Source organism: Zingiber officinale, chromosome 6B (genome assembly GCF_018446385.1).
Source record: "Zingiber officinale cultivar Zhangliang chromosome 6B, Zo_v1.1, whole genome shotgun sequence".
Taxonomy (NCBI): Eukaryota; Viridiplantae; Streptophyta; class Magnoliopsida; order Zingiberales; family Zingiberaceae; genus Zingiber; species Zingiber officinale.
This window is the reverse complement of record NC_055996.1, coordinates 51,862,317-51,870,217: the sequence shown is the minus strand read 5'-3', so window position 1 is coordinate 51,870,217 and position 7,901 is coordinate 51,862,317. Positions and strand designations below refer to the sequence as shown.

The following is a 7,901-nucleotide window of genomic DNA, read 5'->3' as shown; positions in this document are numbered from 1 at the left end:
CGAGGATTGCGGTCGGGATGTGCCAGCCAAGGATACTGGTTAGGACTTATAGCCTTATGGCTCAGGATACATGGATCGATGTGTACAGGTCGGGATGTTGCCACCAAGGATACAGGTAAGGACTTATAGTCTTATGGCTCAGGATACATGGATCGATGTGTACAGGTCGGGATGTGCCAGCCAAGGATACAGGTCGGGACTTATAGCCTTATGGCTCGGGATACATGGATCGATGTGCAGGTCGGGATATGCCAGCCGAGGATGCAGGTCAGGGCTTATAACCTTATGGCTCAAGATACATGGATCGATGTGTACAGGTGAGGATTGTGCCAACCAAGGATATAGGTCGGGACTTCTAGCAGTGCGACACGGGATATGAGGACAAGCCTACAAGTCGGGATTGTGTCAACCAAGGATACAGTCGGGACTCGGGATAAGTGGAATAAACCGACTCCCATAGGCCGAGACCCAAAGTAAGCAAACGGATGGAAAAGTACAGTCCGGAGGCGGGATAGACAGAACCATATCGAGCATAACAGTCGCGGCTTTATAGGGTAAGACAAGTCGGAAATTACATAATAGATCATATAAGACAGGGATGGACACGCAGGACTGAAGTTGTGAAGCAGAACACGGATAACTACAGGTCTGCGCCCATAGGTTGGGATCAACAAGTATGAAAAGCCAACACAGGAGTAATGGAATAAGGAGGTTGGACGCTACATGACAAGCAAGTCAAGGAATCACAATGACCTGTCAGGAATAATCAATGCCTGGCAGAGAATATGCCTATGGTCGGGTGTTCATAGCCTTTTGATTCCTCCCCGCACCTATAGGAGGACGCCACGTGTCATCCACCGTCGGACAAAAGTCTAACATCCGATAAAAGTCTTGAAGAATGCATCCATATAAAGCAACCAGAGAGGTTCATTGCAAATGGCAAAGAGCATCGAGTATGTAAGCTCAATCAGTCTACGGACTGAAGTTAAGCTTCAAGGTCTTGGAACATCCAGTTGTAATCCAGTCTTATGGATTTAGTTTTTGGATAAATCTTGTGTATACAAGAAGTGTGATGAAAGCGTGGTGGTATTTCTTGTACTATACATAGATGATATTTTTGGTAGTTGGAAACAATATCAAAGTATTGTCAGAAGTAAGGGTATGATTGTTCGAACAATTCAATATGAAGGACTTGGGAGAGTACGCACATATTCTCGGGATCAAAAGGATCACAAGAAAAGAATGTTGTGCTTATCCCGAGCTTCATACTATCCTAGCTCGTCTAAGCATGCAAGACTCCATAAAAGGTTTTTCTACCTTTTGGACATGGAAAAACTTTATCTAAAGAGATGTCTCCAAAGACATCAAAGCAGATAAAGGACATGGAAGCAAGTTCCTTATGCTTCGGCTATTGGAAAGCCTAATGTATGCTATGCACGAGATTGGATATCTGTTTTGCCCAGTGCATAGTTAGCAGATATCGAAGTAACCCAGGACCGGGACACTAGGCTGCCGTAAAGTATATGCTAATTTACAAGGCAGATAATTTGATCCCTGTGGGTTACACGGATTTTGACTTCCAATCAGATAAGGGACGATAGTAAGTCAACTTCGGGGGTTTTGTGTTTACTTTAGGAGGTAAAGCCATAACTATGGAGGAGTGTTAAGCATAGGTGCTTTTCAGACTCCACTATGAATGTTGAGTATGTGGCGGCCTCGAGGCAACCATAGAAGTTGAATGACTCAAGAACCTCAAGATGGACTTAGATATGATTTCTGGTTTGTCCAAAGATTATTACAATTTATTGTAATAATATTGGTACTGATAACAAACTCGAAGAAACCATGAGTCCATAAGGCAAGTAAACACAATAGAGCGCAAGTACCACCTAATACGAGAAATCGTATAAACGAGGAGAAGTTGTTGCCGCCTAGATTGCATCAGGTGATGACCTATAGATCCTTTCACTAAGGTCCTTAAGGCAAGAGCTTTTGATGGGCATGTTGAAGGGTTGTGAATCAGATGTATGGTAGCATTTATGGCAGCGTAGTCTTTTAGTATAAGTGGCGATTGTTGGAGTGTATACTAAAAGCCTAGCTTTTGTATAAACATTTATAAGAATCACATTGGTCATGTGTCTACATTTATATATACCAAATGTGGATGTTCAATTAATTTATATTGTAGATAGCATAGTGTGGTGTCACACACGGAAGATTGTGTTATCGGTTCTTTATAAATTATAAGCAGAGCTCACGACTAAGATAGAAAGGAATAAACCATTGGAATAGTCGTAGTGTAATTAGGCATTAGTTTATCTTGACTAATAAATTACACTAGTACACTTTAAGTATATTGAGCAAGACCATTTAAGGTAAGTTCTTTTTATACTGATTTAATAAAAGAACTAGACCTTAGTTATTATGGAAGTGTGCTCTTAATCCTAATATAATAACAAGCACATATATTTAATATTTATTTCTTTGAATTATCAAAGGGTGAGATTTAGTTCGATAAATCAAAATGCCCGATAAGTTGGGAAATGATGTTACTTATAGTGTGACTTGTTGATTATAGAAGGAAACTGTGTCCTAGTAATCTAGGTTGATAATGTCCCCAAGAGGAGCTCATAAAGATTGTCAAGTTAAACCCTGCAGGTGGATTTAGTCCGACATGACGATAAGGTTGAGTGGTACTACTCTTGGACTTAGATATTAATTAAATGAGTTGTCAGTAACTCACTTAATTAGTGGACATTCGACATCTTAGACACAGGGAGACTAACACACTCATAATAAGAAGGAGCCCAAAATGTAATTTGGGATTGGTGCGGTAGTTCAATAATAATTCTTTAGTGGTATGAATTATTATTGATGAAGTTAAGTTGTGTGTTCGAGGCGAACACGGGAAGCTTAATTTCATCCCCACATGCCCACCTTCTTACCCACTTTTGGTGGCTGGCCAAGCTAGCTTGAACCCCAAGCCGGCCAAGACCCAAAGGTTGAGCCTTGGTGGCCGCCAATGCTTGAGTCTAAGCATGATGTGGCCGCCACATCATATTAAAAAAGTTTTATTTATAAATTTTTCTTATGTGGATTCCATGGTTTTAAAAGAGAGTTTAAAATTTAAATCTTTCTTTTATAGCTTTTTACAAAGGATTAAGAAAAGATTTGAAATCTTTCCTATTTGTAAATTGAAAGTAGATTTTAATTTTGAGAAAACTTTCCTTTTAACTATGTTCATGATTTAAAAGAGAGTTTAAAAAATTAAATATTTCTTTTATAAGTTTCTACAAAAGATTTGATATCTTTCCTTATAGATTGAAAGGAGATTTTAATTTTTAGAGATAACTTTCCTTTTTGGAGATCATCCACATGTTTGAAAGAAAATTTTTAATTTATAAAATTTCTTTTTTATAATCCACCATGAAGGGAAAAATTATTGGAGAAATTTTTTATAAATTTCCGGAGACAAATTAGGAAGTTTTAATTCTTGTGTTAATTAAAACTCTCCTTGTTTTGTTTTTAATAGTGGCCGGCCATTACAAATTGAGAAGAGAAAATTGTTTTTAATTAAATAAGTTTTCCTTTTCATGTCATAAGAATTAAGGAAGTTTTTATTTTAATTTCCTTATTTGCCGAGACCAAGGATTATAAAAGAGGGGGTAGAGGTGCCTTCATGGCTAACGATTCTATTCTTTTTCTCTCCCTCTTTTCCTTGGTGTGGCCGGTCATAGAAGTTCTCTCTTCTTCCTTTTCTTTCTTCTTCATTGGCCGAACCTCATCATCTCATGGAGCTTGAAGGTGGTCGAATTCTAGCATGGAGAAGAAGGAGAGAAAGGAAGCATCCCTTGGAGCTTGGTGGTGGTGGTCAAACCACATCTATTCATGGAATATTTGTGGTGGCCGAATCATGCTTTGAGAAGAAGGTGGGTTAGGTGGATTCTCATCTCGGTAGATCGTTGCCCACACAACGTCCGAGATAAGAAGAGGAATACGGTAAAAGATCAAGAGGTCATTAAAGTTTACAAAGGAAGGTATAATTAGTAATTAATTTCCGCATCATACTAGTTGTATTTCTTTTGTATGAATTCTAAATACAAGAGGCATTAGATCTAGTTTTTCGAAATAGTTTTTCGAGTTTGTGTTTTCTTCTTTTTCGAATTTGTGATTCGATTGTTCTTTTTGGTTAACCTAGAGTTATTTAAGAAAATAAATATTAGCTTTCCTTAAAAGGCTTTGCCTAGGCGGTGGTGGTTGCTCCCATATCCAAGAAGGTCATGTGCCTCGCCATGCAGTCCTGGAAGCTAATTTTGGAAATTAATATTTATGGAATTAATAACTTAGGTATATTTGAATCAATAGTGTTAAGTTCCGCTTGCGATTCAAATCTAAACCATTAAGAACAGATAAGTTAAATTTGGAATCAATGATGTTAAGTTCCGTCTGGATTTCTAATTTAACTTCTAAAGAACATAATAGGTTATTTAAGGAAAGGTTCGACACTTGTACAAAAAAATTTTATGCAGTGGAATCGTACGTTTTCTTAGGACTAACCAACAAGGGACAGTGTAATAACTTATACTTTCTTTTTTAAAACAGTATTATAAAGAATGCAACAATATTTAAATTTACCAAAACTTTAGAGCGCCCTCGTGTGTTGCTGTCGATCTGTCAAAAATGATCAGATGACTCGAAAGCGCAGCTTGGTGGTAGACAAGCTTCTTTGAAGTAGCAGTTGGAAGTCGGAGCGGTTGGAAGTCCAATCAGAAGCATAGAATTTCTTATCAGTGATTGACGTCATGGCTTGGGCGATCACTCCTTTTATTGAGCATGGAAGGCGCCTTCAAAGGCCTTGAAGGCACCTCCAATGTGGCAAGTCTGATCCTGAACAGCCCGATCCCTATCTTTGATGAAATCTGAACTTTATCCTGCGGAAGGCGCCTTCAAAGCACTGAAGGCACCTTCCATGAACAATCCTATGGTGCCTTCCAATGTTTGAAGGCGTCTTCCATGAAGGCACCTTCCATCTCCTGGAAGACGCCTCGAATACTGTTCACCCGAGACTTTTTGTGCTCTTATTGCCTTGCAAAGTGTGTTACTCTAATAAACTAAATAATAATATGCAAGACAAGTGTTAGCACAATAATACTGAGTATCACAATTGTGATTTTGCTTTCGCTTTCAAAAACTCATATCACAATTGTGCTCAGTTCAAAGAATGTCGTGATCGAGAGTTGCTTCATGTGGATTTCAATTTTTCGGATTGATATGCCTAAGTTTTCTAGTATGTTACAAGTAGAGATTGTATTGGTTGGATTAACAAAGTTGAGAGAATTTTTTATTATCAAGAAGTGTTTAATTGTGTTTTCTAGTATTTGTTATCTAGTGAAACTTGTAATCGACCAAGTTTTATGTTAAAAAATATTATTTAGGACCTTTTAAAGGCTCCGAATAACTTTTTTAGTATTTTTTTGTAATTTTAAAATTTTAAGTAGTTAGGATATTTTAATCTTTTAAAGTTACTTTTGGGTCGAAGGGCGAATATAAACGGCTATTTAATTTTTTTTAGAAATTATCTTTTATTATTAAATCAAATACATCTTATTTGATAAAACTATTGACGGCAATTTCTCAGTTTATCATTGTTTTTTCTATCTTATTTCCTCTAGACTACCGCCCGTAGAATAACCTGACTGACATCCACCAAAAGAAAGCCAAATGTGCTTAGAAGTTGTAGGTTGTGTCTTTGGGCTACAGATTGCCGACACCAATGCATCTGTTTATTGAATTGTCAACATAACTAAAGAGAATTGAGCGCTTTAAGATTAGTGCAAAGATTTCTGTCTATTTGAAGTCCCTTTCACTGGATGCTCCATGAATGACTCCGATTAATTGTTAACTAATTATCGACGTCTCAAATCAACAACAGAACTCTGCGTACGATTTTCGCAAAGAAGAGACGTGTGATCGTTGGATCTCGATCACGATTAATCCAGTAATTACGGAGTCTTCCAATTAAATTAATCTCGCAACGCAACGTATTCCACGGCAGCAGCAAGAACAGAGCAGAACAAGCAGAACAGAGCAGATCTATAAATAGTCGAAGCCCGTCGCTTAATCTCTCACTAAGCTTGAATTAGTTGATCGATTAACTGATTAATTAATCACTTGTAAAAGCGTTTCGAGAGCAGCTGATGGGTAGAATTCCAGCCGCCGCCTTCACCGTGAAGCAATGCCTCGTCTTGGCGGCCTTGTTCGCTGTAATATCAAGCACCGCTTGGGGGCGCAAGCTAAGTTATCCAGAGAGCATGTCCATGGCAGAGAGGCACGAGCGGTGGATGGCGCAGCACGGGCGCGTCTACCGCGATGACGCAGAGAAGCAGCGCCGCTTCGACATCTTCAAGTCCAACGTCGAGCTCATCGACTCGTTCAACGCCGCCGGCAAGCACAAGTACTCGCTGGGCATCAACCAGTTCGCCGACATGACCAACGAGGAGTTCAAATCTTCCTACACTGGCTTCAAGAATATGATCGCGGCGAAGCCGATCAGGAAGGGAGGATTCATGTACGAGAACGTGTCCGCGACGCCGAAGAGCGTCGACTGGAGGACCAAAGGAGCAGTCACTCCCATCAAAGATCAAGGGCAGTGTGGTATGCATAATTTGGAGGAACAATAATTTAGTTAATTATTGCTCCAACGGAATCTAATTCGTTTGCTCGAGCAAAACAGGATGTTGCTGGGCGTTCTCGGCAGTGGCGGCGATGGAGGGCATCACCAAGCTCACCGCTGGCAAGTTGATCTCTCTCTCCTAGCAGCAGCTGGTGGACTGCGACGTCCACGGCGAGGACCAAGGCTGCAACGGCGGCCTCATGGACAACGCGTTCGAGTTCATCATCAACAACGGCGGCCTCGCCACCGAGACCAAGTACCCTTACCAGGCCACCGACGGCACCTGCAGCAAGCAGAAATCCTCCCCCTCCGCCGCCGCCATCAGTGGGTACGAGGACGTGCCTGCTGACGATGAGGCGGCGCTCCGCAAGGCCGTGGCCCACCAGCCGGTGTCTGTGGCGATAGAGGCCAGCGGATCGGCCTTCCAGTTCTACAACGGCGGCGTCTTCACGGGGGAATGCGGAACTGATCTCGACCACGGCGTCACAGCGGTGGGCTACGGCGCGACGAGCGATGGCAGCAAGTACTGGCTGGTGAAGAATTCTTGGGGTGCCGATTGGGGGGAGAACGGCTACATAAGGATGGAAAGGGACGTGGATGCTAAGGAAGGGCTGTGTGGTATCGCCATGCAAGCTTCCTACCCAACTGCTTGAAGTCATTTGTCTATATATGTATATATATATATATATATATATATATATATATATATATATATGCATGAGTGCATCGCTTCTCCATATATGCCTTGCGTTCAAAGACCCTTTTCTCATCTACTATATGATGTATAGGCGTGTCCAGAGAGACATGTGTGCTTGTAAATGTATACGCATGTGTAGCAAGATCTGAACATGTACCGCGTAGTGTATGTTCCATTTGCATGCATTGTATAATCCAAAATTTTCTAAGTATTAATGTTGTCTCATCTTGTCTGAAAGTCAATGATATGAATATATATTGGGAATATGATGTTCCTGTTGATGTTCAATGGATTTTACTCCAACTTGTAATATAAATAGCATCAGTACCGAGTCACGAAAAGGGTCCCCGACGATGACCCTCTAACGCTCAAGTCAGTCTTCGACAAGAAGAAGCAGCAAAGAGCGGAGCAACAAGAAGACTGTAGCGTAATAGTAAAATATCGCATACCTCCGTTGATGCTTGGACCCCCCCCCCTCCCCCTTTATATAGAGCTCCTGTAGCGCGCGTGCATGCTTCCCAAGGCAGGTAG

The 7,901-nt window shown here is 40.8% G+C and overlaps 1 pseudogene; it reads left to right on the top strand.

Moving 5' to 3' along the window:
- The first annotated feature begins 6,147 nt into the window (after window positions 1-6,147).
- On the top strand, window positions 6,148-7,339 carry LOC121990167 (annotated as a pseudogene).
- Window positions 7,340-7,901: the final 562 nt, after the last annotated feature.